Source organism: Phasianus colchicus, chromosome 16 (genome assembly GCF_987193195.1).
Source record: "Phasianus colchicus chromosome 16, bPhaCol1.hap1.1, whole genome shotgun sequence".
Lineage (NCBI taxonomy): Eukaryota > Metazoa > Chordata > Aves > Galliformes > Phasianidae > Phasianus > Phasianus colchicus.
In genome coordinates this window covers 12,821,532-12,848,347 of record NC_143451.1, presented here as the reverse complement: position 1 = coordinate 12,848,347, position 26,816 = coordinate 12,821,532, and the positions used below count along the sequence as shown (strand labels likewise).

General features: G+C 37.9%; 1 protein-coding gene across 1 annotated transcript in view; it reads left to right on the top strand.

The window, feature by feature from the left end:
* The window catches only part of SDK1 (sidekick cell adhesion molecule 1), a 364,412-nt gene that overhangs the window by 118,917 nt on the left and 218,679 nt on the right, over positions 1-26,816 (top strand). The gene's annotated exons all lie outside the window — the stretch shown is intronic.

Below are 26,816 nucleotides of genomic sequence, written 5' to 3'. Positions count from 1 at the left end.
GTTATCTAACTGTAGCATCTGAGTTGCAATTTAAGGGCTTCCAGTGCTCTGTGCTTTAATCTGGTCCTTGCTGAAGCTGTGTCTGCACAACATGGAAATGACAAATTCAACCCCTTTGTTTCCAAGCTCTTCCTGCACTTCTGTGAATGGCGAGTAGGGAGCTTTGTGATACGTTTCAGATAGTTCTGTGAAATGGTATCTGAACTAGGATGACAGACATCTGATCTTCTCACATGCCTCAGAAATTTCCCCTGTCATTAGTGTTTGCTGCACTGCAGCCCCATGCCAGGTGAAAAGGGACCAGTTCTCCACCTGTCCACCACAGTTCTCCTTGAAATACAGATTACTGGAGGGAAATTATGCACGTGACTTTGAATCATTCACCATGAAAAGCTTGATAGGAAGGTAGACGTAATATAATACTAGGAAGTAGTCATTTTACTTTGTTCAGATTTTAAAATGGTGGATTTTCTTTGAATGCTATTTTGTAAGACTGTCTCTTAGTGCTCAGTATAATCCAAAACAACAGCACAAACGGCATTCAGTTAACAGGAACCACATTTCTCTAACTGCTACTAATTTTGAATACTTCATTTACAGACAATTCTAACTTGATAATAATCTGTTCTGTGTCTAATTGGCTTTCAGAACAGATAAATCAAGTTTTCCATTGGAACATAAGAAGTGCCCTACTGGCTCAGACTAATGGTCCATCGAGCCCCTTATTCTGCACTTGAAAAGTGAGGTAGGCTTCAGGGAGAGCATGCAGCTTTTTCCCTTGTTCTTCAGCAACCACGTATTTTGGATTGGAGAAGCTGGTGGGTTCATAACTGCCTGGTGCTTTTGTAGTATCTGCTTTTAAACAAATGTGTGGACAGCACGTCTCTTTGTGTTTTGAACCTCCTGATATTGATTGCCTTTGAAAGTTTGCTAGCTTTTTGTTACTAAATATGATTAAATTTGATACACTCTTATGCAACAATGAATTTTATTTAAATGTAGTATTACAAATTTCTGAACAGGGGAGGACTGTACTCACCTTGTGCACTTACAAAGCAAGTAGAATATTTATGCTTTTTTTCTTAAAATGTTAGAATAATTAAAAAATCAAAGAAAATAAACAGCAAAGTATAGCAATGTGACAACAGATTTATGAAGATCTTTTCTAGACAATTTCTACAAATAATAGTAAAGAGGTGAAGTGGTAGGAATTTAAATAACATTCACAGGTTATGCTGAATTTGATGAGATATTAAAGGACAGATGCAAGCATCTGGAGATACTAGACAAGGTAGATAGAGGATGACAGTCAGTTCAAAACTGGAGGATCTTTCAAATAAGGGAAAAAAAACCATCTTGGCCAGCTCTATAATTATCAAGAGGAGGTGGCACCTTCCCTGGTACAGGAAGAGCCCAGGAGTTCTGAAAGGAAAAAAAAATGTTAAAACTTTTTGAATTACATTTCAGGGTATTCATCTGACTCTCAAATCTTTATTCAGAAAGAGGGCAATATGTGTATCTCCTATTTCTTTCATCATCTCTCCTAAGTTGTTTCCTAAAGCACTGAGTGACAAGAGGTTTCCTGGGTGTTACACTGACAGAATCTCCTAGCAGACACATCAGTGTGTTTATGAAAAGGGAACGCTTATACCTGTGTCCCAAAATAGATATTCCTTTAATCACTTAAAACCAACCTTTCTTTCAGAGGTATGGTTCAAAAGTCACTATGCAGATATTGCTGATAGAACTGCATGTACGTCGTGCCTTTTTCTCAAACAGAAATATCTTTAAGCATAATATTTCTGCCAGCTTCTCCTGCAGTGGCAACACAGGAACATTTAAGTGGGGGCTGACTTTACTGTGTCAGCAAAAATTCTAAGCCTTACTAATGCAGGTGGAAGAAATTCCTTGAACTCTCTTGCTCTACTATACTCCAACTGAAGCATTTTCACAATCTGTGCTATCATCACTGAGTCGAGCTGATTAAGGATTAATGTGTTATAAAGATACTCCACCCAGGAGGGAGATTAACTATACATCCATAGCGATACCTCATGAATCATCAAAAAAGGCACTGAATAGTCATAGTTAGCTTTCTTGCGTCTTCTTGGGCTTGCTTGTTCATAAATTGTCTTAAGATATTTCTTTGGTTGCAGAGATTCCAAATTCTAGCAGTTTCCTGGATATCTGGATGTCAGCTCTAGGACTGTTGACTTTGTCAGATGACAAGAGAAAGCTGAACAAAGTGCCACTTCTGTGAGGAAATTACTGAATCCTTCAAATACTTCCACGACTGGTCACTGTTTCCTGTGAGGAGCAGTAGAGGTTTCAAGGTTGTTATTAGGTAAAAGCTTCAGGGCAACGTTATACGTGCCATTTTCTTCAGGAGGAATGTTGTGACTATTGAGTTACAGTTTCTTTAAAAACAAAGCTTGTAATTACAATTAAGTATCTGAAATTATAGCAGTCAAAATCCAATTTCTTAAAACATTAAATTGAGTCTGCTTTAAGATGTACTTACACAATATGAAGACAGAGAAGGAAATGAACTATAAATTTTCCATTTTACTTTCCAACTAGAATGAAGTACATTTGCAAAATTATTTTATAAAAATTCCATAGCATCTGCTTGTCTGATACTTAACTCCAGCTGAGTGTCATCACTTCTTGTTCCTGGGAGGCCTAGGTTTACGCTAATGGCAAAAGCATGAAAGGTTATGCTTATCAGCCCCCAGTATGAAAAAAGGTTTTGATCCAGAAGATATTTAGTAAAAACAGAGTGCTGACTGACACCTGGAGACGTATGGGGTAGTAGGGGGATGGTAGCTGCAAAATGAAAACAAAGAGGATATTAAATGCAGATTAGAAATGAACAGTAAGATTAGAAAAGATGTTTCAGCTATAAACTCTTCTTAGGCTGTAAAAAAAAAAAAAAAAAAAGTATTCTATTTTTTTTCCATGGCCTGAAGATGGTCTCAGAGCCCTCATAGCCACTTCTCATTTGGTTGTCTACAATATTGTAAATTAACTCTTCAATCAGCGTTTTTCCACTCTGTGATTTTGCTGAAAGTTCTATGAAATGGTTCTATTTTTAATCTTAGCTACAACTCAGTTTTATGAACAGTCCTAAGCAGTTCAGGAGTTCAGACATAAATGGATTGGTTTATGCTATTAACATCAGTGTGACGCACCACTAAAAATAATTAGGATCAGATGTGTATGTTTTGTGACTTCCTTTAAGACTAAATACAGTAATTTTGGATTATTTTTTTTTATGAAAAATACTTAAATTTATCACTACCCTTCTCAAAGTCTGTTGTGTTTCAAACAGCCTGTGAAAAACCTTTTGAAGGAATAAGGATTAAATTGATGACCAAGCTCAATGAAAGCACAGATTGGAAAAAATAGCAGAAGTAACATTTCATGTCACTTTTAGGGGTATCAGCTATGTTTATATATTTTTACTTTTCACTTTCCAATCAAATGAACCAATCAATACCTGAGGAGGTTTTTCTCAGACTGTGAGTGGCACATAAGAACTGTTTGTTGAGAGCTCTTATAACCTCCTTCCTACGGAAGGATCATTGAAGACGTTTCCTCTTCTGACTGACATTCCTGGGAATGTGTTTTTTAAGCTTTGTAGAAGTGGCATGGCTGTGATAAGGAACAAAAACAGCTCATCTGCTGTGGTTACAAAGAGGCACTGATGCTTTCCTCTGTTGAAGGGCATTGATTTATTTTTTTTCATTTTAGCTTGCATCATAAATAGACATTGAGGAAAAAGTAGCACTCGATTGCTTGGCAAAAGAGAGTTGAGATACTTTTCATTTAAAAGGGAATCTTGTCGCTGCATTGATTTTACATGACTGCGGTTTGTTTGTGTGTACAGATCTAATGTATAATCAGAATCACTAAATGGGGAATACAGCTGATAGCATTACGTGTTGATGTACAGTAGCAGAATGTATGAGCTCTGTTCTTAGAGCATAGAACTTAGCTTTAATTCATCCAAGTACCCTTTGCAAATGTTAAATTGTCAGATGATGAGGAAGTGGAAGTTCTGAGATACATTCACGTTATTGTTCCATTAAATGTTGGATATAGAGGACTTCTACACCTTCTCTTTGCATCCAAAATGTCTGACAAATTAGGAAGAATTCTTATCTAATTACTTTAATAATTGTGTTTGCATTATAGTCAGATTCATTCTGAAATTGTCACAGAGAATTAGACTGCTGAGAAAAAAAATCAGAACATCTAGTAAAATATTTGAGCAATTTACCATCTCATCTAATTCTGTTTTTTTTTCCCTTCACTCTCCTGGGAAGATTTTTGACTTGTTAAATAACACGTCCTTAATCTTGTGCTGAAAATGGTGGGTCTGCCTTGGTTGAGAGCAGAATTATTCCTACTCAGGAATCTGGAGAGTATCTAGCCTGTACAAATGTGATAAGTCTGCTAAATTAATTATCATTCAGTTTCTTCTGATACAGGAAAGTCCTTGAAGGGAGAGGGTGAGAGGGTTACAGGAATGAGGAACTGAGAGTAAGCAACTGCCTAAGAATGATGAGAGATGTATTTCTCATCCAGTTAAAACAGATGAAAACAAGTTTGGAAGGATTCACTGGAATCTATGGAGAAAAGTCTAGAATTAGAATGAAAGATGATGTTATTATAAAAACCTAAATGGAAAATATTGAAAAGTATAGCAAGAGACTCCAGGATTCATTTCCAGTGCTGATTTTTTTTTTTAATAGTGTCCACATTTTTCAGCCTTTTTAATGTGAATTCTTGTTACTTTCTTATTGATTCTTACACATCTGTTGTACTTCGCTTTTCCTTTACTTTCCACAGTTTTTCTCTTCACCTTCTCACCTATATTTCTTCAGTTCATCTTCCCCTGCCTGTCTTTAACCACGGTCCATAAATCACTTTTCCTCTCAGAAGGGAGTCATGTGCATCAGATCATATATAAAGTAATCACAGGAGGAAACAGCAAAAACCTCCGTTCTTCAGGGAGTTCCCTGGCATATTTTTGTTTTACTACATACAATTGTATGGATTTTTTTTCTTTCCTAAGCTCCTTTTTTCCAGCTAAGACTAAAGAAGAATGGAGTATCCTTGTAATATTCCTCATCATTTTGATGCTTGAGTAGTGATGTTCCAGGTTTTCTGTCACTCATGCTGTTTTCCCTAGAAGTGCCTTTACGCACTGAGCTCTCTCCTCAAGGTTTGCACTGAGTTTGCCCACAGCAGAAAAGCAGCTGCAGGCTTTGTTTAGTGATTATCAACCGGGTTTCCAGAATGCAAGCTTTAATGTTAAAAATATCTTTCTTGAAATTTCTCTTCACTAGTCCTGTCCTTCAAGTTATGGCTGGTCTTGTTAACTCCCTGACATGCCAGGCATAAAACCCCTCAAGACTCTGTGGCTGAGGAATTGTTTGAGATAGCTTGTACAGCTGAAGATACAGGGCAGAAACCTCCCCTCAAGAGCTGTTAGCTTAACCTCGATTCGCATTGCAGGCAGATTAACACCACGGTATAATCAAGGGCTGTTTGTCTTCCAGTGGCTGCTCAGCATCCTTCAGGATACACCACTCCATGACCTAATTTGACATCCACCTATTATTTGTTCAGGAACGAAGTGCTCAGTGTTCTGCTCTTCGGTGTGCCTGGGGCCCTGAACCAGCAGCACCTGTGGTGCAGTGCTCTCTGACTTCTGGGAATTCTGTTGAAAAGCTCTTGTTTCAGCATCCCATCAGCTATTCTGGGTCCAAAGCTGGAAACATGCTTCTTTTTAGAGGAAGAACAGAACCAGAATCACATGAAAAGGACTGTTCTCATTAGAAATATAAAGCAATATGTATGATGTGTTAGCTCTTTGCTCGCTGCAGTTACAAATTAAAATGTGTTAGCTTAAATTATTTTAGTTGTACAAAACAGTGACCATTTGGAAGATAGATAAGTTTGTATGTTTTGCTCCCTAAATAGGGCAGACTAAGAGGATATACATAGTCAGCTGTCATGGCTCAGATGACTGGTGGAGGCTCTCTAAGCCTTGGTAATTTGTCACTTTTGATCATCTGTCTGTATACTGAGAGATTTGTGATCCATCTCATAGAAATTGAATTGTAAATGTGGAAAGCTTAAGATGACAACGTAAATAGAGTGAAGTGGCTTTTTGGAGATTAGTGTAACTGGAGATGGTTTAAGATAAACAGGGTAACCCACTCTGTTTTAGAAACATTTACACTGGGGAATCACAACTAGCAATTACAACAACCAGCACCTTACACTGATATGGTTATATAGAAATAAATGAATGTGAATTCATGTATGAAGATGAAAAAAAACTCTCAGTAGCTGTATCAGCACTGCTGGAAGAGTATTCCAAACTGATAACTTGTTTATCTTTTTCTACTGGGGATGTTGATAGATTTGGAAAACTGAATGCCTCCTTAATGCAGCCAAATTGATAGTGTTCTGATACAGGCCAGTGTGTAAGTGACATGGTATTACAGAAACCATAAGTGAGATGAAGGCAACCATTTTCTGCAATTTTAGAGGGCAATGTGACATAATCAGCATGGTTTAGATTTTTTCAGGTCCTCAGAGTATTTACTACCTGGAGAATTTCTTCCCTCGTAGTCATTTTCTGATTGTTGAAGTAATATGATTCAATGAAAAGACCCTTTTGAAGCTTGCAGTTGGCATAATGATAGATTTGCTTTTTTCTTTCCATATTCTGACATGTTCAGTCACGATTCCATTCTGCTCAAATGCAGGATGTTTTAATTTACTTTGTAACTGAGATTCACCTTCGTATTCATCTTCACAAAGGCCTTTATGTAGATAAATTTCATGTATTGCAGTCAAACTGTCATCTCCAACAATAAGATGATAGAATTCACAAGAATATAAATATCAGCTCAACACTGTCTTTGGATGAGCTAAGTAAAAGATTATGGAGATAAAATATTAGTGCTAAGAAGTTTTTCTGATTATTTATCACATTCACTTGGGAGGAGGAAGAGGCTAGGCATGTGGAAGAGAGCCCAGAATTGCATTCAAAGCAATTTAAAGTACTGTTCTGCTAACCTAACAGCTGACTATGGCATAGGACTGGAGTAGCCTTGAACAGATTACTTGGTGTCTTGACCATTCATGAGGTGTCTTCTAACATGAAAAGAGAAAACTGGTTTAGAATACAGCTTGCACTTAAACAGGACTCCAAAGTCACAATAGCAAGCTACACAGGTTATTCATTTATGCCTTTAATCCATGTCTTATAGCTGCTTAATACTGCCAACTCATAGTACCAATAATGGGACTTTACAGAAGTTCATATTTCACATACTTGGTACAGAAAGATATGAATTGCCTTTCTCTGTAAATGCTTCAATTCTTCAGGAGATGCTACTGATTTTGTTTTTGGTGGCATGCTAGTTGGTGAGGATGTGTTGAACAGCATCTTCCTTCACATAGTATTACATCTTCGAAGAACATCTTGGTACTTTTTGGCACTGAGAACTTCAGTTCCAGCCCAGTTTTAAGATTAACACTTTCTAGTTTGAAGGACTTGTACAGCAGTTGCCTGTTTTTATCTGATGGCCACTCATTGTGGGCTATGGAGTGTTTTCAGCTCTGTGCAAAAGCACTGTGGTTTAACACCACCCTGCAGAATTCGGGGTTTGTGTACCGGAGGAGCAGTTAGTGTGAATAACTGTGTCATAAAGTAGGATTGTTCTCTGGGGTTGCTTTTATGAAATTGTTGTAGCAGCAAAGTTTACATCTGAGCTTCTCGTGGTAGCTTTCCAAAAGTAAAAATGAATTCTCACAGGAAGATGTGCTTCACATTCCTGCCCAGCTTTGTGTTAAAGAGAAGACACTGCGTAGAAAAAATGTAATGAGGTCACTTAGGACTTAGGCTTTATTCACTTTCAATAGGTTGATGTAATTTAAGGAGTTACTACACCTTGGCATCAGTGTCACCTCTCAGCTAGAGACCGTCATCCTAGAGCAGAGCTGGCCAGAAGAATGCTCTCCAAGTGCTTCCTAACTTAAATCACAGGGCAAGATTTGAGCTAATAAGCTTGAACTGAGCTTGTAGCAAGTAGAGAGCAGACCTGTGATTTAATAACCTTGGCCTCAGAGCAAGGGAGAAGTGGTGTGTTCAACTGAGCTCAGAAGGAGCCGTCGCCCTGCCAGGCACTTACAGCTACACCAGTGAGTGCTCGAGTGTCTGTGGCATCTGGTGGTTTTGTATGCTTTTATTGCTGCCTGTAGCTGTTCAGATATACTTAACTTAGGTTACTTGTGTGTGTTTCAGCATTCTCTTATTAACTCAATTCCCATCTTGAGATTGTATCAACATCAGCAAGAAAAAATAACAGTAAATTCTTAGTCCTGTTGGAAAATAACTCCGAACAGATTACTTAACTCACAAGGGTGTTCAAGCCAGAGGCCTTTTTAAACAAGCAAGAGGATAGAATAAAATCACTTTGTGACCTAGCAGAACGATGCAGCTGAGGCTGGGAGACATACTTCACAGGTTTACCTGCCTGTTAACAGAAAGTTTACATGGAAGTAGGATATGGATTCATTTTGCTACTAACAAATCTATATACCATGTAATCTAAAAACAAAAACAAAAAACAACCAAACAAAAAAACAAACAACCCTCCCCCCATAAATTAAATTAAATAATAGCATTTAGAAATGCTGGCATTGTGTAACTACATTCTCTTCTATTAGTGGAATCTTTTCTACGTGTTGTTAGGGTGAGACTTGCTGCACTGATGGTTGCAGGACCCTTCTGACATCTAGAAGTATATCTGCTAAGCAGCTATCAGTTTGTCTCCTGCCATTTATCTCCAACTTCTGGTTTTATGAGTGCTGACAGTGACTCAAATCATAAGTCAGTTGCCTGAAGGTACCGTCTGGTGCCATTTGAGACAGTCTGCACTATTCCACTTGCCTCCAGCTGCAGCTCCAGAACAGAGATCCCCAGTGTGTCCTGCGTGTTGGGAGCAGCATGTCCCAGATCACCTCTCACGGTGCTAGGTGCCTCTTTAGAGACAACTGAATCAAATCTCAGGAGGAAGTAGATCTAAAATAAATTAAGAAATCTAAATCCAAGCATCTGCACGTGTTTGTAGAAGTAGAACTATTGCAGGTGGTGAAGATGTGCTCTGGTACCAAGCTGGCTTGAGCAAGTGAGCGATTAAGAAGCTAGCTGAGGAAGAGGAGGATAACAAACAATGAAGGCACTGGCTTATTTAACCAGGCATTCGATTTTCTCTTCACCTGTGCATGTCCCTCATAGCATCCATTGTATACTCTTGCATACCTCACATGGAGCAGGGTGAGATACTCATCAGGAACTGACCTAAATCTGAGTGGATGCAGTTTACGCTGTGTTACGTCTAACTTCTGATTTGTACCTAAAGGTACTAAGCTTGTTTGTGGAAAATAACGTGTATTCTAGAATAGAGCTCAGTCTGGTCTGAGATATTTTAAGCACTTTGTGGCCTCACAGATGCGTAAGGAATTCTGAACTGACACAGTGACACTGAAAAGATTACGAGATGTTATCAATCAACCGCTCCTAATTCAAATTAATTGAATAGATTATATGCATAGCCTGAGACTTAGACCAACATACTTATTGTGAGGTTCTGTGAACTGGGACTTCATTGTGGAATATCATCTGTTTTAGGGGGAAAAAAGATATCCTTATGAATTCTAGAGAATAAACACATCAACAATGGAAGTGTTTGCTGGTTTCTTTCAAAACTGGAACCTAGAATATTGATTTCTAGATCAAATGCAATAACAGCTAAGCAAATAGTTTTCCTCGTCGGAGTCATTTTAGGCAATGGCTGCAGATGGAAAATGCTGGAGGCTATTTTTTTTTCTTTCTTTTTTTATGATTGGCACTGATTGTTTTTGTTGCCTTTAAACTCTTTCAGTGTATGTGATGTCTTTTGGGGAGCCTGTGTACTATGGCAGCACACAACAGCCACTCTGAAGGTTCAGTTAGGGTCAAAGTGTCAAGAAGCATATTATTAATTCTTATCTGAAATAAACTTTATTTGCTTTTTTCAGTACTAACATTAGAGTTGCTTCAAGGGTACTGGGAAATGTTAGACGTTTTTATTTTATCTATTGCTATAGCTACAACATGCAGTGAGGATTCCAACACCATTTCTTTCTCCTGCAGTTGTTCAGCCGTGCATATCTTTGTGTTGGTATACATTTGTAGCATAGAGGAGCTGCAGTTCCCTTATCATTTCCAGCTATTATTCTCTGAATGCAAAACCAGAACAAATACAATGTTTATAAGAAAGTTGGTAAATTAGTTTAAATATAAGCATTTTGAATTGACCTTATAAGACAATGTGAGGGTAACAATTAAAATTATTATTGTTTTTCTTCCAGCTTCTACTGACATCTTAACATTTTTATATTGCCAAAAGGTTTCCACTGTAAAGAAAAGTAGCATCAATAAGACTGTGATCCTGTCATGGGATTTATTATTGTGGAAATGAGAAAAGAAACAAAACATAATGTAGGAAGAAGAAAAGAAAGTGGATGAGGATTATATTTCATAGGTCACAGTTTCATCATTCCACACCTCAGATCTTAATCAGGTGGTTTCATGTAAAGCTCTGGTACAAAAGGTCAAAGGGAGGATGCCGCTCAGTGTCAGAAATCAGGACAACAAAGAGGTTGTAATCTAAACGAGGTAGTGAGATTTTTGCAAGAAAGCTGATAAATAATATACCTTTGGCAGCACAGAAGGTGATTTCAGACACTCTAAAATTAAGTATCACCTTGTTGGGCCGGCCTTCCTATAAAAGAGATGTCAGATACTCAGTGAGAAGGAAGTGAAATACCTCTAGATGAACAGTGAGAGCTATGAATAGGGCTACATAGCCCTCAAATGAACAAAAATTGTCTATACTGAGGCGTTCTTCTGCCTTTGTTAACAGTGTTTCTACATATTACTCGGAAAGTTCCAGAGAATGAAAGGAATGGAACATCTTTAGGAGAGCGATTGAACTGCCTTAATTGAACTCAGTCCTTTCTGCTGGGAGACAAGGCTTCCATCTTCCTGTAAATGCTCTTACTGTCTGTCACGTGAAGCTTCACAGCATGCGATGCCACAGTGGCAGGTAGTGCCAGGAGTCAAGCTGCAGTGCCCCAGGTGCAGCAGGTTGCGTATTCCTAGCATCGCCTCCAGCTCCCCTGTGTCTCCTGAGCCATTGCACTGGCCTGACGTGCGCGTTCAGTGAATCAATAACAAGGAGCTGAAATTCAAGTCAGCCACTCTGAGAAATATCTTGATCTTTACCCGAGTTGACAGGGTTTCTTTTTTCCCCCCAGTACTGAACAAGAGAAGAAATCATAAAAACTATGATGGCTTCTTACTCATTCCTTGTATTCTAAACTTTACGGTTAAATTATGTTAAGCATTCCTTAAAGGGAACATTCCAGGTTGCTGCTTGAGGTTACCGTAATGTAATAGAGATACAGTGAAGAAGCTGTGTCAAATTCCAAATACCTTTAATCTTTAGCGTAATTAGTGTGATTAAGGCTGGTTATCTCTGTTAATTAGCATATCTGTTAGAAGCATTGACTGACGTGCTTTTCATGATCGCCAGTTCTTTATGAACTTGGAAATTCTTTGAATGGATCTGTTGCCGGGTTAGTGAGAAAAAGATGACGTCTCCTCCAAGATGTGACACTGGGACTTTGGAGTAAGCAGCTCACCCTGAAGAACCGGCAAATGATGAAAAGATGGAGGAATGGGATTTGTTTTGTTTCAGAAGATTAGGAAGGGACGTGATAACGTTTTCTAGGGCATATTAAATTACTAAGTGGACGATGATTGGTTTTTCTGTATAACCGGTAGAGGAAGGAGATAGAACAAGAAAAAAAAATCAGCTTAATTCATTGTAAGGAAGATTTAGGTTAGGTGGATTTTTCTAACAGAAAGAAAAAATAGATACCGATACTTCTGTGTGAGAAGAGCTTTAGACACATCTTTTATAGGTAATTTTCGTAAGTGTGATAAGACAAATTTTTCTTTGGAATAATCTACGTATGGCTGTCCTGTCTTACCCTGGAAGACTTATCTAGGTAGTCTCCTGTGGCTGCTCTAGAAATAGCTGGGTCTGTCATTAAGAGAAATGAGTTATAATCCATTGGCAGCTCTTCTAAAGGTTACCGTGGAAAATGTAGAAAAGTGCTGCCTTCCCAAAACTGCTAAATTTAGGAGATTAAAATTTGAAGTTATTTCTGAGGAATAAGAGGTAAACTAAAAGGAGGTGAATAGGTAGATATTTTATATAAAGGACTTTTCAGGTAGTGTAGCACAATTTTCAAAAATGCATTGAAAAAATTGTGTGTTATTTATTTTGGACAAGCTAAAAACACAGCCAGTTCCAGCAGTGCAGGAAGTTACTTTGCAGATTATTATACAAGATATTTAGCACGTAAAGGGAGGGCTTATTTTTCTTCTGCAGTATGATTGAAAAAGTTTATGAGGTGCTTTACTGGTTTCTTGTGGTGGAAAGGCTCAGATTGACTCTGGTAACTTACATCCCATGAGACTTATTTTACACTTGTATTGAGTAGTAAATTTTTACAATCAATTTACTTAATTAATTTAGTAGATCAATTTATTTTTTTCTGTGATGTATTCCTTCAAGGGCTTTAAATTCCTTTTTTTTTTCCTTTTCTGACTGGATTTTTCTTTTAAAGCTTTCATGACTTTCACTTTGATATTTATTTACTGAATGCACAGACTTATCACTTTAATACATTATTCCTTTGTGGTTCTAATGGATTAAATTAAAAATACATGTTAAAAATGGTTGCAAGCAGCATACTAAATAGCATTGCCCGTTGGGGTCTCAGGGAGTTTTCTGGCTGTACTCGAGTCACAGGACCACGCTGAAAAAATTCTGTAAGGCTTAGTGCCCAAAGTCGGTTGATATTTATGTTTTCTTAAATACTCCTGCTCCCCAGCTCCTCTCATTTCTGAAAACATGTACTGCTCCACTTCAGAGTTTTTCATCACTTCTTTCCCTACTTAGATTTTAGTTTTCCAACCGTATGGCAGATGAAGGAAGCAGTCAATCTTTTTCCATGTGACTCATGATATATTGTATTCAGCACATGAACTCTGACACAAACCTCTATTATATTTATGACGTCTCTTTTTTGAATGAAAGCTAGAAAATATTTTTTAGAAAAGAGAAGAATAAAATGAGTTCTTTGTAAGCAACTGTGTTCAATATGATCTGAGACTTGTAAAACAATCCATTTAAGTCTCTCATAGTTTTTTCATATTAATGCATTTAAAAGCACTTCTATTTCAGCTAATTTGTTGCATTATCTCATTCTTGATTTCTGTCCTTTCCACCTCATGCCTGCTCTGTGTCTTACTCCTTTCTATCCCTTCACTTCCTTCCTCCCCTGCTCCTACACTCCTCTGTTTTGAATCTCATGTGAATCCTATATCCTTACGATACCTGGGATTTAAAAGCAGTTTTGTTTGCCTGGTTGGAAATTAAAGCACATTATTATGTCTTTTTTTTTTTTTTTTTTTAATTCTTGCATAGTATCTCACCCTCTCAGCATCTTTCTTTTCACCAGATGTGGTCAAGAGTGTTTATCTGTACTTTTTAATTGCTGTGTTTAATGACTTTCTTGGAGGCGTGGAGAAGATTGTTGTTAATTAATGGGCTAGATTAACTATAAAAGCATGGCCAGGCATCGTTTGCTCCACTGAAGAGCAGGTGGTATTCATGACTTCTTCAAAACCTGCCTGCCCAAAATTATCAGGGCATCAGCCAGGAAAAATTTGTTTTCTAAGTCTAACTTGCATTAAACTTGCATATGATAGATGATGGCTCCCATATAAAATTAGCTTAAAACATTAAAGGCTTGAGTATAGTTTCAATCAACTTCAATATTTCAACTGGTATGCCTGAGCAAGCTGCTGAAGTGTATTATTTAGGAGAAACCTTTTTATCTGACTACATGAGAGTGAGTGCCATTGACTAAGATGAACTTCTCTGGTGTATATTCTTAGGAAGTTTGGAGATCTACACTATGTATCTTGAAAGTCAGAACCATTCACAAAAAAAACCCACCAAAAACAATTGTTTTAGGGAGTGCAATCACCGATCTCTGCATGAAATTGTAGAGTTTAATTCTGTCGTTGTCAACATCTTGTAGCCAACAGGTGAGGCCCAGGCTTTTTTTCTGTCTGATGTGACACTGTCAAAAAACTCCCTAACCTATGACAAGATGAGTCTCCAGCACCTGAACAAAAAATGATGCTTTATAAGTGAAAACTTGGTTATTGCTCTAAAAAGAACTTTACATAAAAAAAAACAAAAAACAAATGTCTTCTATAGCAATCTCTGTACACATATCACGTTTACAGAAAAACTTCCTGGGGAAGCTTAGGGAGGCAGGTGGCTGAAAAACATTTATTTGTGAAAACCATCTGTCATAGGAGCTATAAAGAAAATTCAGGACAAAAACACGATTGCAGTGAAGGTAAGCACGTTGGTGGGGTAACTGAGAGCATTCCCCAGCTGGGATGGAGCTGGTGGCTGGCGCTGCTCCTTGCTGAGCTCTCCCTGCAGGAGGAGAGGGGCTCTCCACTCCTTGCTTCCTTGGACAAACTTTGTTCTACGTTTCTGTCAGAATAATTTTAAAACCACATCAGGTAATTTAGCTCAGATTAATCTTTCCCTTCTATTTAGGAATCTGGCAGACTGTTGTAAGTAGTGAGGAAGAAAAGCTTTTAGAAATGAAACGAGAAATGTTAGCTTATTATAGAGTGAATCATTTTAATCAGGCACTGGAAGCATTCCATCGCTCCTCGCTCCGCATCCCTCTGAGATAAGCTCATGAAACTTCTTTTGCGGGGAGGATGACAGATGGGAATAAAGCAGCTCTGTTCCACGTGGTCCCTCCCCTCGCTTACTTCTCACCCAAAAGTTTGGTTCCGCAGAGCTCACCGGCAGCTCTAGCAGCATGACCTGGTAGCCAGGCAACCCAAAACCTTGTCAGCGGTAACAATCCACAATGAATAACTGCGGGATGATGAAAGCAGGAGAGCCTCGTTTGACAAGATAGCACCTGTTTCATGGAACAGCCAGCGTTGAAATAATGATGGCATTAGTCAGGGGAATACAAGGAGTTCAAAAGGGTTTTTGTGACTTTGAAAGCGAATTGCAGCACAGGGAGCCATCACCAGCTTCTTCTTCAGAGACGCCGTGTTAGCTCTGCTGTTTATTTGGTAGCCAGTCTTTATGGTTTTGTTCCTGTTCCCAGTCTCCTTCCACGCTCAGCTGTGGTCAGTGGCAGCCACGTGTGGGCTTACGTCTCCGAAGTAAACAGAACGTGGTTCATGCTGAACACATCTACATGCCAGTGTGAACTGTAATAAGCTGTGTAAAGACTGTGATGTGTAATGAGAGAATGATGGCATTGTTGGCCACAACATTTTCATTAGCAGTGTTCCCCGAGCTCTGTCCTGTGGTACTTCAGTGATCTCAGTTATCTGCCTAGAGCCACCACTTACCTCATAGGTCATAAAATCCCTAATTTCTAGGCTGAAGAAATGCAAAAGAGTGATAACAGGAGCATCTAACAGTGCAGGAGTAGAACATGTGAAGAGGGGACTGAACTGACTCAGAAGACTTAAATCTGACAGAGCAGGATGAAACATGAAAGCAGTGTACAGCAAAAGAAATGGGAAGATGGGGAAATTACAGAAGCGACTCAGTAGGGAAGCAAAATATGTGAAACAGAAATATTCAGATGATGAAATAAAGCAGGATTGGTACACTACAGTGGTGGGAAATGATATGAAAATGAATTGCGCAAACAGCTGCAGTATTTTCTTTGTGGAATTTAGTCAAGGAAACTGGAGTGCCCAGGAATTTGGTGGCTCACTGGCTTGGGTACTGAGGGGCATTTCATGTGCAGTTGCTCACAGAAGCTTAACCAAGGGTCAGAGTGACCAAAACCACACACATGCATTGGCAAGAATGACTTGAGTTTGTGAAGTATCTCCAGCAGGTAAATATTTTAAGTTCCTATTAGCAACTATGGCTGTATAGGAAATAAATCAGGAGTGAAAAGGCACAGTGTTCTATTCATACATCACAGTTGATATAAATAGTTTTTGAAATTAAAAAAAATAATAATAATCAGACAAATTGAAAAAATCAGTAGTGCAGAATAAATGTCGGCTGAAAACATTTACTTGACAGAAATGTTAAAGAGAGATAATCAGCTATCATTGCCTTCCACTTCACCTCCCTTTCATGCATCTCTTAGTCAAGAAAGTTAAATGAGGAGAAATAGTTTTATCCACAGTATTTAAAACTGGAAAAAGGAGTAAATTGATTTGCTTTTGCAATGAAAACAATGGATGCTAGACTGGAATTAGCACTTAAAAGAAGATTGAGAAATAATAATGGGAAGAAAATAAATTCATCTTTCTATTTCCCCTTTATCTGTTATTTCCACTGGTTCCGTCCCACTTCCACACTCTGTTGTCATGAGGAGACCCCTTCCTCCTGCCCTTCAGAATCCCCCTGGAAGCTCTTGGCTGATTGCAGTGAATGCTGACAGAGGGAGAGGTGTCTTGAATTCTAAAAAGTTTTGATGATAAAATGAAGATGGATGGATATGAGAGGCCAATAATTTATCTGGAGAGAGGGAAGTTAAAGCCCTTTTTGTACGTCAGAGAATCCAGTTTGGTGCTCAGCCTGGAGGTAGAAACGGAGCAGAAAAAAGGCTTTCTTAGTTCCCTGCTATGGAGCTGACTTTTCCCTTTTAACTAGGCTTTGAATATTCTTTCCTATTTTACTGCGTTTTCTGTTTTCTTCTGTTCTCTGTGCATCCTAAACTGAAGTTGTCTTTCATCAAATGGTGATGAAAATGAAGTTTTTGGAAAATGGGAGTTTAGAATACTCTAAAATGAGGCACTGGCAGCCCAGAAATCTCAGATAGGTGAAGAAGTAGCTGAAATATTCTGGCACTGTTACAACAGGAATTCACTCTGGAACAAGATGATGCAGTAACTACACATACGCATAGATATCTGTGGTTCCATCAGTAAATGTCAGAATGGACAAAAAAATATACAAAATAGGTACCTTTTGCAGAACTGTGCTTTGTGTTTTTTTTCTTACCACTCGTATAGCATTTTATGATCACATGACAGATCTTCCATCATGTTCTGCCTCTAAACAAAACCCAAAGTGTGATATGTAATACTTCATAAAAAAAAATATGCAAAAGAAATCTTACCAATACTATAATGTACTCTTCCATCTCAGAATTCAGAAAATACAGTGCAGAATGCAGGAGAATTTCCAGATGTTTTGCATTTATGTCTCTTGGTGTTCACGTTTGGGAACATGTCTGGACTTTGCATCGTATTTCCCTGTCAATTTTAGTGGTTGAATAGAAGGTTATGATAATTTGGGGGTTTGGAGAGCTAAAGGTGAGGTTGCATAACAATGGATTTTTCTTCAAATTAGCAAAAATACATGTTTTCTTGCAATGTGCTTTTCATGTTGCTCTGACAGAGACTAAAGGAAGCTTTAAAAATCCATTTGCCACATAGATACAATGGTAATTAGCGGTAGAAAGGTGTCCAAACTCAGAGTAGTTGAAATTCAAGAAAGATAATTTAACATTTAATACAGGAGAGCTCTTCAGAAGAATAAATGGATGGGCATGAAATTGTTCCTTGGGAACTTCATGATACAGTAAATTTTGGTATTTTACCCATTGATGCTGCAGATTTCTTAAGCTGACCAAATTGAAAAGATTTACTTTTCTACAGGAGGGACTGAATTATGTTCACCTGCTGTTTGTATTTGAAAAAACTTTCAGGGATAAGCAAAGAGAGGGGATTTGGTGGAAGAGTTCCCAAGTACTTCTGTCTTTGGTAGACTCACCGGAGCCACAGGAGCACAATTCTTTGGAGTTTCTTGCTGACTGTTTTAGAGGATTCCAACGTTCCTACTGTACTGGAACTATGTCAGCCTTCTGAAAGTATTGATCAAATGGCATGTGTTTATTTAGATGTTTATTCAGATTTTCTATATTTTAGTAATGTTAGAGGTAGTCTATTGAGGTTGCATTACTGAGGTCTTCAGTTTATTAAAATCGTTAAATTATCTTTAAATAGAGACAGGTCAGCTGCTGAACCACAGGATATTTGTTCCTATTTGTTTCCTTGCTGGACATGGGATTGCTAGAACAGTTTTTACTTTTCAGCTTTTATACTTAGCAGTGAATTTTCACACTTTTGTGATACAACTCCATTTATAGTGGTATAAAACTTGAATAGCTCTTTACGATTGAGAGAAAAGCACACTTTTGTCTCTTTTATAACATTTTCTGGCATAACAGCACTTTTTCAGTATTTATAAAATTTTAACAATCAAATATGAAATCCAAAGAAGGAAATGCACCAAGTTTTTTGTTATTCATCATTTGAAGCCAAAGAACAAATACGCTAATTGGTAATTAACACACTAAACCTGTAATTATCAAAGCAATCTACATATATAGCTTAATGACATTACTTCAAGAGGGCTTGTGGGTGTTTGGCATCTCTTAGGCTTCTAATGTAGAAAAGATACCAGCAGTATGTGCTCAGAGATTGATATTGCTGACATACTGCTGTATTTTTCAATGACAGAACTAACCTTCTGTGCTTGAAGACTGGCATCCTGCATTGTATACACAAGCTAACCAGAACTTTCTGTGCACAGAAAATACTGTCGCTGTGTAATAAGATCAGCTTTGCCACCTTAGTATTTCATATGCATTCGTAATATAAAATATGCAAACTAATTTTTCATCTGTCCAAGTTTGAATGCTTTGTGAATTCACGCTCCAGTAATCTGATCTATCTTCGACATACAGTCCAAATATCATTACCTGCACACTGCACGTCCTCACGTTGCTTGGATGTTTTATTTTAAAGATTTGAGATTAGAGAGTTAGCAGGTGCTGTGGGGTTGGAGAAAAATGTTTTTTGAAATTCAAGCAGCTTTTCCTAGTGCAGCTGATGAAAGCTTTTTCAGAATCTGTTCCTACCACAAACTGCTTTCCTGTTTGCCTCACCTAATTCATGGTGAGAAAGGACCAGAACTGTCTGACCTAGGAGTTTGTTAACGATGCTTTTCTCTGGTTCTCTTTTGCACAAAAGTACCCCAGGAAAAAAGTTATCGAGTCTTTAAATGCTGTCACTGAATCTTGAAAGTTGTCTGTTCTTTAGATATTGCTTCCTAAACCATTAGAGAAGAAACATTTAAGCATCTGTTTTTTAGGTCTTCTGACCTAGTTTAAACTCCGATTTTGTACAGAAGAGCTAGAAGCAGCTTGGGCAGTACAGAGAATGGATGGTGTCTCACAAACACTTTCTAATTTTAAGTTTAAATTTTCACAGTCAAATGCAGACTAGTGAGAAACGCTCCTTCTCCTTCCTCGTACTCAGAAAAGTGTTGGGGTTGGTGGGAACTGCCATCAGAATTGTGAACTTTTGGGTTCAGATAATGCAGATTATCGTTCTGAGCTCTCATGAGACAGAAGGTACAGCTTAAATTTAATGTTAAAGCTTTACTGAAAAATGAATATGTAATTCCACATGTGATGAAGGTTCCTTTTCTCTTTAGTTGAATAATGCATTATGTTACATTACGGTTATGCTCTGGAGTTCTTCACTATTTCCCTTCAATTTGAATAAAAAATTAGGTTTTCTCTGTGGCCATCAATTGTTTGGGAGCAGCCATTTCCAATGCGAAAGCCAAGGAAACACTCAGTGCTTTTGCTTTTCCTGCTCAAAGCTCATAGCGTTATTTATGCACAGAAAAGTCAATTCCCAACACCTTTTTGCTTTTCGACTCAGTGAATTCATTTTCATTGGCTGAATGAAATAAAAGACTGCCAGGGTCTCAATGTTAAGTTTTCTTTTTCTGTTTTACTTTGTCAGATCTGCAATCCCAACTAGCAGCACACACAGCAGTTGTTGTCATGCGACAGACTCCTTCCATGTGCATTAGCAATCTTGAGTGCAAGGAAAACACCAGTCTAGTTTCATTAAATGTTTTGAACCATTTTGATCTGTATTCTGCACAGGGCGGTTAATGGCAGCCAGTTGCTCCAATTTTCCCTTCTCCAAAATTGTTGTGCGTAGAGCAAAAACAGGAAAGCATTTATTTAATATGCTTTTCTCTGCTGACAAAATATGCCTCAATGCATAAACAGGAGCTCTGGAGGATGTACTGTCGTATCCACAGATATTTACTTCAGCCTTGAAAATCCTTTTCTTCCTGTCCTTAAAGCCTTTCCCCATATGCATCGTGGTTTTAAGCAGTGCATTGAGCCGGGCTGGCTGTTACAGCGTGAGAGCGTCTTTTAGCTTCCCACTGAGTTCTGAACACATTGTACTACTTCCAGCGATTTATTTACCACTACAAACTTATTCAGAAGTGATTATTAAAGAATAGGACCAAGAATATGTTTATTTAGTGTATTTTTTCACTTTTTGGCTTTCTCAAAACTGTTCGCCTGCCCCTACTTGTTTAGTTGACTATTGAGTCTGTGTTCCCCTTTGCTCTTGGTATGCATTATTCACACAGTGCATAAATCTGCCAATACCTGAAGACTATTCAGAAGGAAACTATAGAGAGTTGATGAAACTCTGTCTGTCTAAAAAGACGTGTTTTAGCCCAGTTAATACTTTCATCCTGGTTGACAGTGATAAGATTACTGGAGGTGTGCTGATTACAGGCAAGACCAAACTCACATAAGGAAAATGATAGTTGCAATATATGGTATACCACAGCATTGGAAAGCAAGTCAATTTCAGTTACTATTTCTTAAGATTTGAAGTAAGCATTCTCCAGAGTCTGGCTGAGCTTGTTTAGAAATCTTGTTGAGTTCTAAGCTGTGCTGAGAAGACGCACGAAAACATAAACCGACCTTAAAACCAGCTGAAATATTTACTGGATCCCCTCAGTTGTTTATGTGATGATGGGAGTGGTGAGGAAAGAAGACTCTGGATCACAAACAACGTTTATGACTGGAAAACATTTTTTTCCTTTTTTTACTTGGATTTAAGAACAGAAACTGTATCCAGTAGCAGAACAGCCATTATGACACACTATTTTCCAGACATGACATTTAAAAAATGCTGTTCTGTACATACTACATTAGATAAAGTGATTTGTGGTAGTTATTAGCAATGTAGCTGGGTGATATACTTGTAAACTAGATGTCTAACTCACTATTTAAATGTGCCAAACATTGGTATTTTGGATATTTACTGGTATCTATATTTTACAAAATGCATAATATCCAAGTATATTCTCAACATATTTTTAAATATCAGTATCATATATATATAAACATATGTTTCAGTTATGTGTACTAGTATGGTTCCACTTAATCATCCAGTGGCTGAAAATTTAAATTCCTTCCAAAGATTTTTCATTTATTTTTCATTTTCTTCTCAAACTCCAAAGTCCAGATTGAAGGAACTGAAATAACCAGGGACCACATTTAAAAGGGTATCCAGATTTGGTTTTATTTCATTCTCCAAAGCTATTTGGGAAAGTCTGAGGGTATGTTTTCCTATGACTGAGGTCTCTCCTACATGCTGATTTTCCTGTGAGACCACCAATGCTTTATATTGTCTCTTTGTAGCTTAATTCTTGCAGATCTTGGACCCTTTGCTAGTGTTACCCATTTAAAAATAGAGCTTTTTGCAGGCACAGTGGCGTATGTGAATGCATCTCATATCCTTACTGCAGCATGAATTATATTTGTCTGGAATTAAAAACATTAAAGACTAATTTTGCTTTATGTCCTACACATACATTCTTTATTGCAAATTGCTTCGTACTCTAATCTGCAAAACACAATTCTGCATGACACTGGCAGCAGGAAACTGATCTCACCATTGCAACGTTGTCATGCATTTGGAATAACTGCAGCTTTTACCTTCAAATGCTCAGTCATTTTTAAAGGGACCCGAGGACATGATATAAAAATGGAAATTTGATTAATTGAGGTATGAGAGGTGAGACAATTCCTTCTGATCATATATGTCCTTTTCTGCTCTTGATTCACGTGCTGTCTTAAAAAAGAAATGTGTCTACAATTTAAAGTGTGAACGTGAAAGCCAGGCAGAATTGGAAATGTGTAGTTTGACTTCCCTCAGGACATTGATTTCAGAAAGAAGGATGGATCCGCCATGTCAGCGTGAGACCAAGATGACGGCCCCATGCTGTCTGATTCCCTCTTTAGCCAGGACTTGGAATTTTATTAACTATTTTTTTTCCCCAGTTATAAATACCAGCATTGGCAAAGCAGCTGGAAATGTGAAGAGTAGCAGAGGAACCATAAGATCTTCTGAAGTCTGAACACAAAAGCTGTTATTTTGAAACTCTGAAAAATACACGCTAGTGTTGTATACCTCTGCGTTAACTGGAGTGTAGGCCCAACATGGAAACAATACAGAACAAATAAAACACCCTAAAAATAAACTGCCTTAAAAGTCTTTCAGGGGTTTTCAGGTAAAAAAAAATAATAGTAATATAGAGAAACAGTCTATTGGTCAACTTTCTCTTTATTTCTTCGTTGATTTTTCACTATGTACTTTCACAGCAGATTTAATGGAGCAGTGACATTGCTGCATCGCAGGATATTGTTCTGAGGTTTTAAGCAGAAGGTACTAAGAACAGAACACTCGTAGCAAGATACAGTCTTGTCCAACAAAACTTGGTGTCAGAGATAAAATAGGATCAGTGTAAAATAGGATCAATAGCAATCATAGCATATGCACATGTAATTTAATTTCTATACTTTTGTGCTATTATCTTTTTAGCATCTTTTTCTTGGCCTAGAACAGCGTTTTGCAGAAAAATAATGCCTTCATAATGATATAACATAAACGGAATAAGGTTGAAGGGTCCATTGGGTTTCATTACTTCAAAGTGCTGCAGTTCTCGCATGTTATTGGCAAAATTTTGCCACTAAAACCAGTTCATGAGAGATGATCCCAGTCAGGAATGCATAGCAGCTAGATGGTCAGACTGGGGTATCTGTTTGGTAGGTTAACATGCTTGACACTGGCAAGAATTTTGCATCTGTTTTTAAGAGGTGCATTTAGTACATGACTCTTTAATAGAATTCCTTGGAGTAAGACCAAAGTAACAAAGACCACATTAAAATATTCACATTCTCTCTCTCTTCCCTTTTCTGCTTTTATGCCCATAGTTATTCTGTATATTGACTTCTGTGAAATAAACATATAATCTATCTTGCAAGGCAGTTTGATGTCCATCAGTGAAATAGATTTTGATTAGAAGTGGTACAGACGTTAAGACTCCCAGGTTGTCCATCTTAGGCTGCAGAAGTGAATTACATTAAGACTGCAGTTGTTTGGAATGAACCCGTAATAAATCCCCGTTCTTGTGTGGGTGAATACTGTAGTCAGATTTGTCTTCTGTGTTATGATTTCAAGGATTACAAATGATCCTGCGGGGTAAAAAGTAGAAACAACATGATCTACTTTTGTATGTATCAGAAGTGATGTGTAGCTGGTGATTTTGACAGCATCAAAGCTGTATACTGATTTTTTTTTAATTCAGGGTAATCTCCAGAAGTTGTAATTGTTATTTATATTATGGAAGAATATTACATGGTACCAGGTCTTGGTAGGACCTTTCAAATGAGTGAACTATGGTCACTTGCTAGTAGTGTTTCTCTAATTGTATAAAATACTGTTAAGTACATGAGATAAACTGAGACAATGTGTTTGAATTCACTGTGATGTCTGTGAATTCAATAAAATTGTTCAGCCTGTGCCTGAAGGTAAGCAGTGTAACACTTACGAGAGGTAATGTGTAAAAATAAATAAAAGCATTAATTTTTTTTTGCCATATAAAACTCCCTTACTCTAGTATTTTTCAAAATGAACCACCGCTCAGTGCTGCTCAAGCTATTTTCCCTACTGTGTTATCAAGTAGGGTGATTACTTTTTATCACACATCATCAAAATGCTACATTATGGTGACATAACTCATCAGTGAGAGTTGTTTCTGGAGATTCCATACAAAAAGAGCTTTTTCAGTATACAGACATAGTGTCAAAAGCCATTTTGTGTTTGTTTGCTATGTAGAAAAGAAAACTGTTTTCCCTTAAACATCTGGATTTTTTCCCTCCTGTAAGTGTATTAGGTTTTGTGTTGTTTTTTGTTTTTTTTCCCACTTAAATAACTGTGAATATTTCTTTCTCCTTGGAATTGGAACTTATATAATGCTTATTAGGGCTCCTGTTTCTCTTCTTTAAAATATCTCAGCTGCCCACTCTTATTGGACTGCTTATTCAAACGTCACCTTTGGATTTTGAAGAATGTAGATCTCTAGAAACTGTTCTGGTTTCTGAAATGTAATTTTATATTTGGACATATAATATTGAAGATTATGATAACTAATAACAAGAAGTGATTTTAACAGAAATCAGTGATCATGAGATCATTGTATTGAAGGCTTCCCTGCATTCAGTCATAAATGGTGGTGCCAGAAGGTTACCACAACTGCACTCTTGTGTCCAAGCATTCTGAGTCAATAGAGCATGAGTGGGTAAATAAGAATAAAAAACACAGTTTGTTGTTTGTTTTTAATTAAAATTGAAAATTAGAACAATGTCACTTTTGAGTCTTTAAGATGTGCCTGAGGTATTTGAGGTTTAAGAAGCTTATTCGTTCAGGCATTGCAGAGCACATAGATGGAACTTGCATAAGGAGGTACATGGAAACCACAAAGTCTGAGCATATTAAAAATTCATCCCTTAATCAGAGAAGGTTTTTGATTTTAATAGAGTTACATTAAAGATGTAGAGCGTAGCCTCTTGTTTCTCTTCTATGGTACAATCATATCAGATTTGGTTAATATTTGGCTAATATCCTGACTGCATAGTATTAAGCGTTCTTGACTTCCTTTAAAGTCAGGAATTGTAGCATCTGTCTCTAATCATCTGACATTTTTGGAATTCTTGTCAAATATTCCCTTAAATAAATGATAATTTATAGCCAGGTTTGGATAAAATGCTGTTTACTCAGTCTCCTTTGCCATATCTTCTTCACCACTCATTCTCTCTAACAAGCCATGTTCTCTTTCTGCACCTTGTTCTTAAGACTTAATTTACATACACAGTAGCAACTGCCTGCTGTCTGTAGTGTGAGTACTGCATAAATTTTGATGTGTATGAATGGATTTGGTAACTAGGCTAGTGACTGAAGGGTAATTATCATTCCAAAATGTCCTAGGAAGCCAAAGAGTGATCTAGGAACCCTGGCAGCGATTTAAGTAAGTTCATGTGCTGTGCCTGAGGCAAACACTGATTAATGAAATGGCATAGTACCTAAGCAGCTCCAAAATCTGCTGAGAAGGGCTGTTTAGGGACTGATACATCGCACATTTGGACATTAATTGTCTGCAGTACACTGTGCCAGAAAGTTCCTTACATTTCTCTGTTTCTGAAGTACATGTACGTACCCAAGAAAAGCAAAAAAAGAAAGTTCTTTCCTTGCCACGTGGAGCAGGATGGGCTGTGGGCGATGCGATGCCTCCCTGGTGTCCCAGCCCTGCTGTCTTCATACTGCCAGGATGTGTGACCCTGACCCACTGGCTTTGGAATCAAGCAGTAATTTCTGCTTTTCAGACACTTCCAAAGCACAGATGGGCTTTTGGGGCTTCCTGGCAGGATTTGTGAGGCACAGTTATTTCCAAAATAACAGTAATAGAAAAAAAATGTATCACTGAAAGCTTGGCTTACTGCAGTTCATTGCTTGTGTCCATTAAAAGCAAAAGGTAAAAGGCCTAGGAACTGAGGGAGCCATGATACAGGGTTTATGGTACATCTGCATCTGAAAGTTGCTCCGAAATTTGCAGCAGCGTTTGCTGTTCCAGAGCTGGGTGAGCTGATTCAGCAGTGAGCTTAATCCTGCACTTAAGCGAAGAGCAAGTTTACTTCCAGTTAGTGATGGGGAGATGAGAATCTGTACGCTCCATACTTTCTGAAGCACCTAATTAAAAAAGGGGAAAGTCGAATAGCTTGGTTTTGTTGCAGTAATAACGTTCTGACTCGCCTGTAAGCCCTGCAATGTGTTTGCCTTTCATCTGCATGCTCTGATCGATATCTGTAAGCCTCGAGTCTGTGCAGAAATCCCTCTCGTGCCTGATATTTCTGCTTCCCGTCCTCAAATTGAATTCCCCTCAGCACTTTAATAACCGTCACACTGCCTGCGTGTGGATGTGGGTGGTCCCCCATCTCTTTCCTTGAAGATTTTGGACTTTTTTTTTTCTGTTCAGGAAAACTTCCACAGAATTTCCAACCTATCATATCTTCATTTTAATGTCCTATTAAAAGTCTTGTTAATTAAACATCCTATTTTCACACGTAGCTGCAACTTCATTTCTTGCTGTTGGAAACCAAGTTCTGTACATTTACGGTGCTATTTATTAAAAAGACAGAACTGGGCCAAGATTTTTGGGATGTGTTCATGGCTGGTGAGGGAGCACAGCAGAGTTGGTGTGTGGTGGTGGGCCCATCCTGGTGGGCAGGCAGGGTGAGCAGCTGCCTGCAGCACTTGCAGCAATGATCTCGGCTGCTAAAGAATTCCTCAGAACTTCTGAAAAAGTTTAAGGGTCTCTGAAGCAGAAATAGCAAAGAAAGAAAAAGTAGAAAGA